We start from the raw sequence: 11,594 nt of genomic DNA, 5'->3' as shown, positions 1-11,594 counted from the left end.
TTATTATTTAATAGATTCTGGAGTTGTTTTTTTCTTTTTCTTTGCTTGTTCTGTAAGTCCATCCTTCTCAACATTAAGCCGTTCAGATCACACTAGAATAATACTCTCCTGGACTATTCTGACATCTGTCTGGAATTAACTTTTTAAGGCTCAAAAGAGATGTCAAAAATCAAAAACTCTGAGTGAATGTCAATGTACTCCACACAACTTATTACAAACATTCTGAGGAAAATAATTGATGACTATACACCCAGGCCCCAGGCTACATGAAAGCCTGTCATCTTGGATATAAAGGAAGGACATGAGAGAGTTGAAGATAGACAGACACTCAGGGATGGGTATAAAGGAGATAAATGGGCCCTAAGTCCTGTGAATGTGTAGAAAGTCAGAGTAAAATGGTTTTAGGGGGTAGGGGACATATCACTAATGTTTCGGTCCATCTTGACCAGAGAACTTTGTAAATAATCCTTGGCTCATTTTTTCTTCTGCTTGTCAAGTTCCTCCATAATCGTTAGGAGACTCTCTTGAAAGATAGTAAGTAGTTCAACTGGAAATCAAAAGAGTGATCAACATTTCAATTTGCGACAGAAGGAGAGACTGATAATGTGGAGATTGGACATCATGGGGATGACAAATCTTCCCTGAAAAGGGTCAGTTATGCCTGAGAAATTATGCCTACTGCCTCTGACCACCAAGTCCTGTGTTCAGTTGGTATGACAAAGGTGTCCAGTGAACAACATTACCACTGCAGATTGTCTCACTACAAACATTTCATTTCTCTCTCTCTCTCTCTCTCTCAGAGAAAGAAATAGTCTCAGATTAATGTAAAAATTCAAAAGTCAAAATTCAAAAATTACAAATGGTTGCTACAAAATAAAAATTAGGGAATATAATGAAGGCCTTTGCCTCTCTATAACCTTCAGCAACCTTCAAAGATTTTTAAGTTCCTTATTTTGGTTCACTGAAAAATACATTATTAATTAAAAATTAAAACACTTTCCCTTTACTAAGGCAGAGATCTGTCTTTTAACTCTTTTCCAGCACAAGAACAAAGCATATCCTATTCAAAACCTAACTGTTGAAAGTGGAGCTGCTCCATCAAAGCAGTGAACAGGAGTGAGCAAATTATTCTAATTTTTCTGGAAATATCAATAAATAATTAATAGAGAAGGAGGTGAGGGTCATTTTGATAGTAAATATAAAAAGGCTTAGGCTAAACTGAAAGAAAAATGGAAAAAAAGCAAAGTTGGTTTGAGTATCCCTTCTTTTCTTCTATTTATCTCTGTTTTTTCTCCCCCTTAGGATCTACCAAGCTCTGTGAAGGTTTCCACCCTTTGCAATCTCTTGGCCTCCCAAACTCCTCATTTTAACTTGGTCATCCTTGACTCACCATCTTTATGTTGCCTCCATCCCCCAACCCAAAGCCTGTACTCCTTCCCCCATTCATAACTCCAATAGTTGGTGGGTTCTCATGCCCTCAGATTTTAAGGGCTAACTAGCAAATCCAGAGGCTACTTGGGTATTACAGAAGGAGGATGGATAGGTAGGGCTGCTTCCACAGAACATGTGACATGTGCATGTTAATAATAACCCCCTAGAGACAAATGATCCGTGAGAACCATTTTGCTACTATGATGTTAATGGCGGAGATTTCTCACTTGACAGTTAAGGAGAGCCAGACTCCAGCTGGCTGGGGAAGCAGAGATAACTACCGCCAAATGACCACCTTCACCCCAATCTGAGGAGCTCTTCTCAGCCCTAATCTTTTGATGTAGAGGCCCTCTACCTGCTAGTTCCTTCCTTTAAAGTTCTGGGAATGTCGATAATATCTTGCCAAAAGCCTTTCTGATTCCTTTAATTCCCATTAGTCTGGTAGTATACTTGGCTTTAGAACAGAGAGGATTTCAGTGTCTGTCAATGATGATGTCCTCTGATCTGGCAGTTCCGATGGATAAATGTGCCAAAATGAGAAAATTAAAGGAGCGGTGCCCTACACATGAGAACAATTATATGCTAAAGTACTGAGTACACCCACAAAATAAGTAACAAGTGTAAGTACACAAATACATTCACAATATCTTAACTTTCATGTTTTAAAAAATCATAAAGATTTTAAATGCCCCCAGTTTAGGCAACAGAATCATTCTGCATTTCCCGAGGTAGAAGTCTTATGCAAAAAGCACAAGTATTTGGGAGGCTGATCAGCAGTGACATTGAGCAGCAGTGTCCTGTGAGAAGCATAACTCCTATTTGGAAGCAGTGGGAAAGAAAAGAAACTGAGCAAAGGAAACTCAAGAGAAGAGGTGACGGCCTCGAAGTGAAGGGAGACATATGGGAAAGCCACAACCCTAAGTAGAAAGCACCAGTGAGGAGTTCAACAAGTACTACTACAAACAATACACTCACCACTTGCTTCTTACCTCCTGTGGCATATGCAAACCCAGAGCTCTGGATCTCAGGACACCCAAAGCATAAAGGCCAATGTGGCCAAGCCCTTTGTTTTGTTCTTATGAATTGGCAAATATAAGGACCATATCACTGATGTTCCCAAAAAGTCTTGAGCATCCAAAATGACTAAAAGGAAGAGTCATTCACTCATTCAATAAAATGAATGAAGTGGAAAATGGGAAGATAGGGACTGGGGAGACAGGTTTCACCACCTTTCACATATTCCAGAATGGCCTTGTCCACCTCCTACTTGAATATAAAACATAAATGTGGTTCAAAGAGATATATATTTTTCCTTGCTAACATATGCACGTAGTTGTGCTTCATATGATTAATGTACGGTATATGTTTTAAATCTGGCCAATTTTTGTTTTGGGACTTTTTTATTATTTTTCTTTAACATTGTATTCTTTTATCAATCTCTCCATATTTCCCCCACCTCTCACCTCCTGGCAACCACTTTTCTACTCCGTTTCTATGAGTTTGACTTCTTCTTCTACTATTTTTTCTTGTTTTGTTTTTTTTTTTAGATTCCATATATAAGTGATATTATACAATATTTGTCTTTTCTGGCTTATTTTACTTAGCATTACATGTTCAAGATTCATCCATGTTGTTGCAAATGCAGGATTTCCTTCTTCCTCATGGCTGAATAATATTCCACTGTATACATACACTACATCTTTTTTATCCCTTCATCTATTGATGGACACTTATGTTGTTTCCATGTCTTGGCTATTATGAATAATGCTATAGTGAACATGTTAGTGCAGATATCTTTTTGATATCTTGTTTTCATTTCCTTTGGATATATACCTAGAAGTGGAATTGCTGGATCATATGGTAATTCTATTTTTAATTTTTTGAGGGACCCCCAAAGTGTTTTCCATGGAGGCTGCACCAATTTGCATTCCCACAAACAGTGTACAAGGGTTCTCTTTTCTCCACATTCTTGCCAGTACTTGCTATCTCTTTTTTTTTTTTTTCATGACATCATTCCAACAGATCTGAGAGGTAATATCTCCTTCTGGTTTAATTTGATTTTCCCTCATAACTAGGGGATGTTGATCACTGTTTCACGTACCTATTGGCCATTCATATGTCTTCTTTGGGAAAACATCTATTCAGTTCCTCTGCCCAATTTTTAATTGGATAGTTTGGGGTTTTTTTACTATTGAGTGGTATGAGTCTTTATATATTCTGATTATTGGTCCCTAATCAGATATATGATATTCAAATATTTTCTCCAATTCCATAGGTTACCTTTTCATTTGTTGATGATTTCCTTTGCTGTGCAGAGCTTCTTTGTTTGACATAGTCCCACTTGTTTGTTTTCACTTTTGTTACTTCTATTTTTGGTATCAAATTAAAAAAAAAATCATTACCAAAACCAGTGTCAAGGAGCTTACTCCCTATATTTTCTTCTAAATTAATTTTGTCAAATTTGGTCAATTTTATTATCATGGACTTCATTGCTAAAGGACTTTTTCATTGAATTGTCATTCCATAAAGAAAACAACATTAAGAAATAAGTCAGAGAAAGACGAATACCATATGATCTCACTCATATGTGAAATTTAAAAAACAAAACATATGAGGAAAAGGAAAAGAGAGAGAGAGAGGCAAACCAAGAAATAGACTCTTAACTATAGAGAACAAAATGGTTACCAGAGGGGAGGTTGGTGGGGGGATGGGTGAAATAGGTGATGGGGATTAAGGAGGGCACTTGTCATCATGAGCACTGGCTGTTGTATGGAAGTGTTGAATCACTGTATTGTATACCTGAAACTAATATTACACTGTATGTTAACTAACTAGAATTAAAATAAAAAAGAAAATAACATTAAAATACAAGACTTATAAAAACAAAAGCAATAACTTGAGTTTTTCAAGATCAGAGTACTATTCACTTTTGCTTAATATTAGATTCCAAAATTAATAATTATCAACTGCAAGAAAGAAATAATTCAGTTTTTCAGTCTTAAGATTCAATTTTTATAAGGCAGAAAATAAATTGTTTGCTATTTAATAATCTTTTTTCTTAGTATTTATTTTTATTTGAGTATTTATTTTCCAATTTAGAAACAGCTTTTTCAGGAAAAATTCAATTGTGTCAAGGCACCCAGTGGATATTATAAAATAAAGCCAAATTGTTGATTTATTCTCTCTTTCCTAATAACTGACACAGAAAAGTTAAATTTCTTAGATTGTAAAGTGGGAATATTTCCACATAGTTGTCTATTTATCAAATAATGTAAATCCAAGTGTATATTATGATGCATATCCGACATTAAACTGTTTTTAAAATAAAGTACATTATTTCTCTGATCCATCTGCTATTCCTGAATGCCACAGAGATGTCTGTTACTGTGTTTGTAAGCACAACTATAATGTTTCTGAAATATAATTTAAAAGTCAATACCTAAAAGTACTTTAAATCCATGCTTGGGCATTATTCATCCTAGAGGCCTGAACATCTCATTTTCTAGAAAAATCAAAGGCATGCTCTATCAAAATAAAAATTATATTTTCAATTCTGTCTGTATGATTTGATTGTACAGGACTAATACTTAGATTTAATCAACTTAGAGAATGAACTAAATGCTGAAAGACTATTAACCCTGAGTAGTTTAGCCATAGATTTTCTATAGTTATAACTCTGTCTTAGTAACATGTAACTGTCAGCAATATTGACTAACAAAGAAATGAATAAAATAAAAATTCACTGTTTCTTTTATCTTAATATTTCTAAAAAACTATAGAAAAAAAGCAGTTATATTATTCATGAGTTCAATATTATTATCCCCTAATTATATAATAATTCATTTTCCTAAGTTATATTTGGAGAAACAAAATGATTGGTCTTTTAAGGATTAAATCAATGAAGAATAATCACTAAATAATAAAGCAACAAAATTTATAACAAATATTATTTTCTGTTTGTTTTAAGGAATTTTCAGATATTGAAATAGCAAACAGATATAAATATATTTTGCTTTAGATGAGGTTTGCAATTTTTTCTTTCCATGCCTATTTTTAGGGAAATTAAGACTTTTTTTGGAAAAAAAAATACTCTATAATTACATATTCCTCTAAGATTTAAAAAATTTATGCTCTGATATATGAACAGATTATAATAAAAAAATTAATATGTTAATCTAGTTCATACAAATCAGGCAGCAGTTGACTTCCCATTTATTACAATTTCATTTTTAGTTGAGTTTAAAATTGACTTTTTTTTCTGAGCAAAGAGATATTGAGAATTTCATTTTTATTCATAATAAATAATTGTTTAACATGTCCAAATTCATGAAAGCTATATTCTTTGGCTTCAAAATCTATAATTTCAGTATATTTTCAATATGTGCCTGAAAATTACACATTTGTAATTTTAGTGGGTATTTAATTGTGACCTCAAATTGGAAGCTTTAACTATAAAATACTGAGAGCCCTCTTACTAAAGAACTTGGTAAGTATTGGTTTAAAAACATAATTACAGAAATACACCTCCTAAAAATACAATGTCTAGAGAAAACAGTTAATGAAACACACACACACACAAACATCTCACAAGAAATGTGCAGGGTTTCATGACTTTTGTGTGCAAGAAAGAAGCTGAGAATAATGCTACCAAATGGTGCTAAAAAAAACCCTGGACTCACATACCTACAGACTTTCAACACCTAAATCCCAACCCACATGGGAATTCCCCGCCCCGCCTTATTCATTCACATCCCTCAAGCTGCACTTTACCCTCTGTCTTTAAGGTGGCTATTGAAATGAGTTTAACCTGATTCACTTCAATGACTAGTTAAGGGAAAAGCAGGCTGCTGTTGGATCTTTTCACACTGTGCACACATATGGAGATGACACTGCCCCCATCTTCCCCTCTCCAGGCCTTAGCTGCTGGTCAATCTCACATGAGTGCCCTGGGCTGCCTAGTCAACAAGTATATATCTTATTTTATCAGCAGAGCTCCAGGGTTTGGTCTACCTATTTTTAACATTCCTGAGGATTAATTTCTGTCAGCTCTTGTAACTCAGTGAGTCCTAGCTCTGAATCATGCTGAAGGCTACGTGTGCAGAGCACAAGGCCTCGGGAACCTGCCTAGAGCTGAAAACACTGCAGATGCTTTTTACAGTATAACATCTGCATGTTCTTCCAGCAGTCACATATCTTTTAACCTGATAAAAGCAGAATAGTGTTAGCTGGAAATGAGAACTGATTTTGTAAAACTAACTAAGATGATTCAAATCTGCCAGAAAATACTTCACCCTGACTCCAACCTGACCTGGGATAACATTGCATTTATTGCATTCACTATTAATGTTGGAGCTCCTCTAGTTTTATTTCATCACTAAAATGACATCCTTTGAAAGAAATAAGGAAACTGCTATCATATTAAGTGGTCCAAGATAACCTGCCAAGAGTAGTTCTTTAAGGGGCACCTGGATGGCTCAGTCGGTTGAATGCCCGACTCTTGATTTCAGCTCAGGTCATGATCTCAGGGTCGTGAGACTGAGCCTCACATCCGGCTCTGTGCTGAGTGTGGAGTCTGCTTAAGATTCTCTCTCTGCCTCTCCCTCAACCCCTCCCCCACAAGCACCCCCCAAGTGCCCATTCTCTTTCTCTCTAAAAAAAAAAAAAAAAAAAAGTACTTTTTTAAAGGCAAAAATATGGCAGGAATTCTAGTCTTTAGTTTGCCTACAAGATTTGCATTTGTCCACCTATATACTTATATTATTGCCAGTCTCCCATCCTTATCAATTCTCATATTCTCTGTGGCTGACCCTGTATTTGCATGGCAAATGTACTTACAGTTGTTCTGCAAATTCAAATTCCCATAAAAACAAAATAAATCAGTAACAAAAAAGGAAGCCAATTTTTTATCTTTTCAAATCACCCTTCTTGTCAGTATATCTTGTAAAAAAGAAGAAACATTTGTTCATTCATATATTCACATTTTGAAAAGGGGAATAAGATGTGCTCTTTTCAAAGACCTCATAATTTATGAAAATGGTTTTAAAAATTTGGGTCAGTGATCCCTTTAGATTTCAGTGAGAACTAGACTCTTCCTAGAAACATGAACACATATATATAAAATTTTGAATATAAATTTTTTATGAAGTTGATAACCACCTATAACACTTCTATAAAACACATGGGATGGACTGAATGTTTGTTTCCCCCAAAGTGAGGTTATTTGGAGATGAGGTCTTTGGGAGGTAATTAGAGTTACATTGGATCACAAGGGTGGGGGATTTAGTGGCTTTATAAAGAAAGGAAGAAAGATATCTCTCTTTCCTCTTCCACCCCCTCCACATGCATACATGTAGAAAAGGCCATGTGAGGATAGAGCAAGAAAGGCGGCCATCTGCAAGCCAGGAAGAGAGACCTTACCAGGAACCAAATTGGCCAGCACCATGACCTTGGACTCCCCAACCTCCAGAACTGTGAGAAATAAATTTCTGTAGTTCAAGCCACACAATGCAAAGTGTTTCGTTATGGCACCCTGAGTAGGCTGATATAGCCCAAGCTAAGGATATCTACTAGGTTACTACTTCTCATTATCAATACTACAGATTCTACCACAGAAGAACCTTAAGATTATTGCTAGATGATGGTGGTGTTATTGTCATATATTTTGAAACTTTCTGAAATTCCTTATAAAAACAGACTGAGTAAAGGGTTAGCAAAACTGAAAACCCATGGACAACATTTATAACAAAGCATCTGTGCAGCAAGAGGCAGAAGGGAGTAATGGGATATCTGATGGAGCCAAGAAAAGAAAATCCCAATATAGTCCAAAAGTACTCACCAGAAAGTGTGGCAGGCCAACCTGAAAACATAGTTGAACCTGAGAGAGGTTCTGCCCACTCCAATAGCTACTGAGTGCAAGGGGTGTACTGTAAAGAAGTCTGAAGGGGCTGGAACAGTCTCAAAATTGACCAGCCAAAGCTCCCAAGGAGACACTGCTGAGAGGAAATTCAAATAAGCAGAGCACAGTAGATATGAAAAGAGAGTCAGTCCAGAAAAGTGGGAGAGAGAAACAGTGCCAGAAAATATTATAAATAAAGTTACTAATTTACAACACTTCAAAGAAAGAATAAAAGAGAGAGTTTTGTAAAGTTAGAAAGTTTTCCTGAACTTTTTCTTCTAACAATTCAAGAAAACTAATTTCACATAAAAATGAGCAACAAAGAAATACTGGGGTCAGAGTCAATGCAAGGTTTTTGTAAAAAAAAAATAATAATAATAATAAGGAGCAGAATATTATCTGTACAAACGATGAAAGCATGCCAGATAGACATGCTTCCAGAACAAACCCAAACTATAACCTATTATTTCAAGACAAGCTAAAATACTAGGATAATAATGCAAGAACAAGAAAAATAAAAATTAGAAAAATTCAGAATAAAAGACAGAACTGAGGAAGGAATTAGAAATTTTATAAAAGTAATTTCATAAATAAAAACTAAACTAAAAGGAACTCAAGAACAAATAAAAATACCAGGTAATGTTTAAAATTTAAGTAACTTGCACTCCAGAATAAAATGAAAGAGATACAAAAGAAAAGTAAGAGATAATGATAAACTTTGAAGACAGGCAAAGAAGACACAACATAGATAATAGGAGTATATGGGCGTGGATAGGTAGGGAGGAAGTATAGTGAGGGGGACAGGAGAATAGAACAAACTCTAAAGACTGTTATTTATGCAAACTTTCCAGAAATTAATTTTTAAAAAGATTTGAAACTACATATTGAAAGAGCACACTTGGTACCTGAGAGGACAGGCCAGAATAACCAGCAATGAGATCTATTCAAGTAAAATTACTAGACAAAGGAGACAGGAAAAAAATGTCCTTGGGCATCTAGACAAAAAAGAACAGATGACTTATAAGAGAATAAAGATTAGATTGTCATCAAACTTCTCAAAAGCTCTGCTGTATGCCAGAAGAAAATGGAGTAACATATTTAAGGCACTCAAGGAAAATGATTTGAGCCAAGGATTTTATATCCAGCAAAACTGATTTTCAGGTAGAAATAGCATAGAAAAATGTTATCAACATGCAAGAGATCAGGGAACATTATTCTGTGAGCTCTTCCTAAAGAATCTGTGAAAGAACGAGGTTAAGATAAGCAAAATGACTGGAGAAACATTGTCATATTACTGGTTGTGAACACTGAATGTATAGTTTCTTATACAACTAAGACTAAATGATGTCTAAAAGAGAAAGTAGAGTATGTGGAGGTCATATACTCCAGCAATGTAGATATAGGACCTGTAAACAATTTGGGGGAACATTGGGGAAAGCATATGGAAACACATTCTAACTGCTTTCAGTAATCATACTGCAGTAATACTATTAATAGCATTATTCTTAGAATCAGCAGTACTAATAATACTGTTAGTAGCATTACCCTTAATATCAGTAGTACTAATAATACTATTAGTAGCATTATCCTTAATATCAGTAGTACTAATAATACTATTAGTAGTAGTATTATTTTGTGTGTGTTTATAAATAAAAAAGTGAATAATTAGGGAATATTGTAATTCTAATATCCTCTCTGTTGGTCCTTGAGAACCAGAATTCTCAGTGTGTAAGAAAGATATATTTTTAATATGGAAGAACTTGAGTAAAAGTCCTGTAGTACTTTTTTCAATTGTAAATATCAGTGTGATATTCATAAGAAATTGATCTTTATTATGTATATGTTACTCTATATATAATATGTAGAACATATATCATTTTAACTCTGTCCACTGAAAATCCCTAGAAGAAATAATTAACCCAATAACCATGAAAATTCCTAGCATACAGACTATGGTCTTCACATACTTATTTCAAAAGAAACTGGATGAGCATGGAGCATGTTGTGATACTGAAAACAAAAAAAATCAAGGCACATATCCAAGATCAATAAATCTTCTCATAAGGACTCAGGAACCAATTTTAGAGGCTCACCTTGGTCAAAGATGGCATGGTTTGGACTTCAATAATAAAAACTGCAATGGATTTAAACCTATTGTGTAGTAAAAAAATTAACCCTACCCAAAAAGAGATCTGGTCTTTGCTCTCAGCTCCTGGATAGTGATCTATAGACCTTTGAAATGCCCTACCAGATAAACATGTCTTTATTTATCTGGGAGCCTTGGGCCACACAAGATAGTCTAATAATGTGATTCATGGCTGGGGCTTTGGGCCATGCAGTATCAGCTCTACCTCTGGAGGGGCTGGATGCTAAGGTCAGCTTTGCAGGTCTATGTGAACAAGCCCCGATAATAAATCCAGACATCAAAGCTCTGGTAAGTTTCCCTGATTGGCAATACTCAGTGCATATTGTCACCTACTGTTGTTGGGAGGAGTTAATGCTGTCCAGGACTCCAGTGGGAGAGGACATATAGCAGATCTATTCATGGAACTCTCCTGGACTCTGACCCAGACCATCCCTTGTCTGATTTTAATCTGGATCCTTTCATGGTAATACACCATAACTCACAGTTATGTAAGGTTATCTTCCAGCTACAAATTTAAATATTTGTCTTATACACATTTCTTCTCTTTGTATAGAAGTATATCATAAGAGACTAAGCAAATGTTATTACTGAAGTTCACATATTTTATTAATTAGGCTATAATCTAAGCTTCTATAACATGGAGACTCAAAACATCAGTGGCTGAAACAAAATGAATTTATTCTAATATATGGTATGGAGAGGAATAGGTGGCTTTTCTTCATGAAGTCCCTGAGGGAGTCAGGGACCCTCCACGTTGTTGTTACACCATCCCCTGAGTGTTGTTCTCACTACCTGGGTGAAGTTTCCTCACCACTACTGTCTACAGGAAAGGGAAGGAGGAAGTGAAGGGAAGCCATTGCAAGGTGGGACACGTCACTCCTCCCCACATCCCATTGGCCAGGCCACACCCAGCTACCCTGGAATCCTAACTAAGTTGCCGTGTTTCCATCTAAAACACAGAGTGTTCTTCTAGTGAAAATAAAATGGGGCAAATAGATATTGGGGGACAATTAGCATTAGTCTAATAAATTTCTGGTCTATCAGTGTAACCTGGAGAAATCCAAAGGGTTAATCTGACATGATTTGTTTTTCAATAATCTCTGCTGGTTTCTGGTGGTCCTT

Source organism: Zalophus californianus, chromosome 3 (genome assembly GCF_009762305.2).
Source record: "Zalophus californianus isolate mZalCal1 chromosome 3, mZalCal1.pri.v2, whole genome shotgun sequence".
NCBI classification, from domain to species: Eukaryota; Metazoa; Chordata; class Mammalia; order Carnivora; family Otariidae; genus Zalophus; species Zalophus californianus.
The sequence above is the reverse complement of the archived record's forward strand: the minus strand, read 5'-3'. Positions refer to the sequence as shown.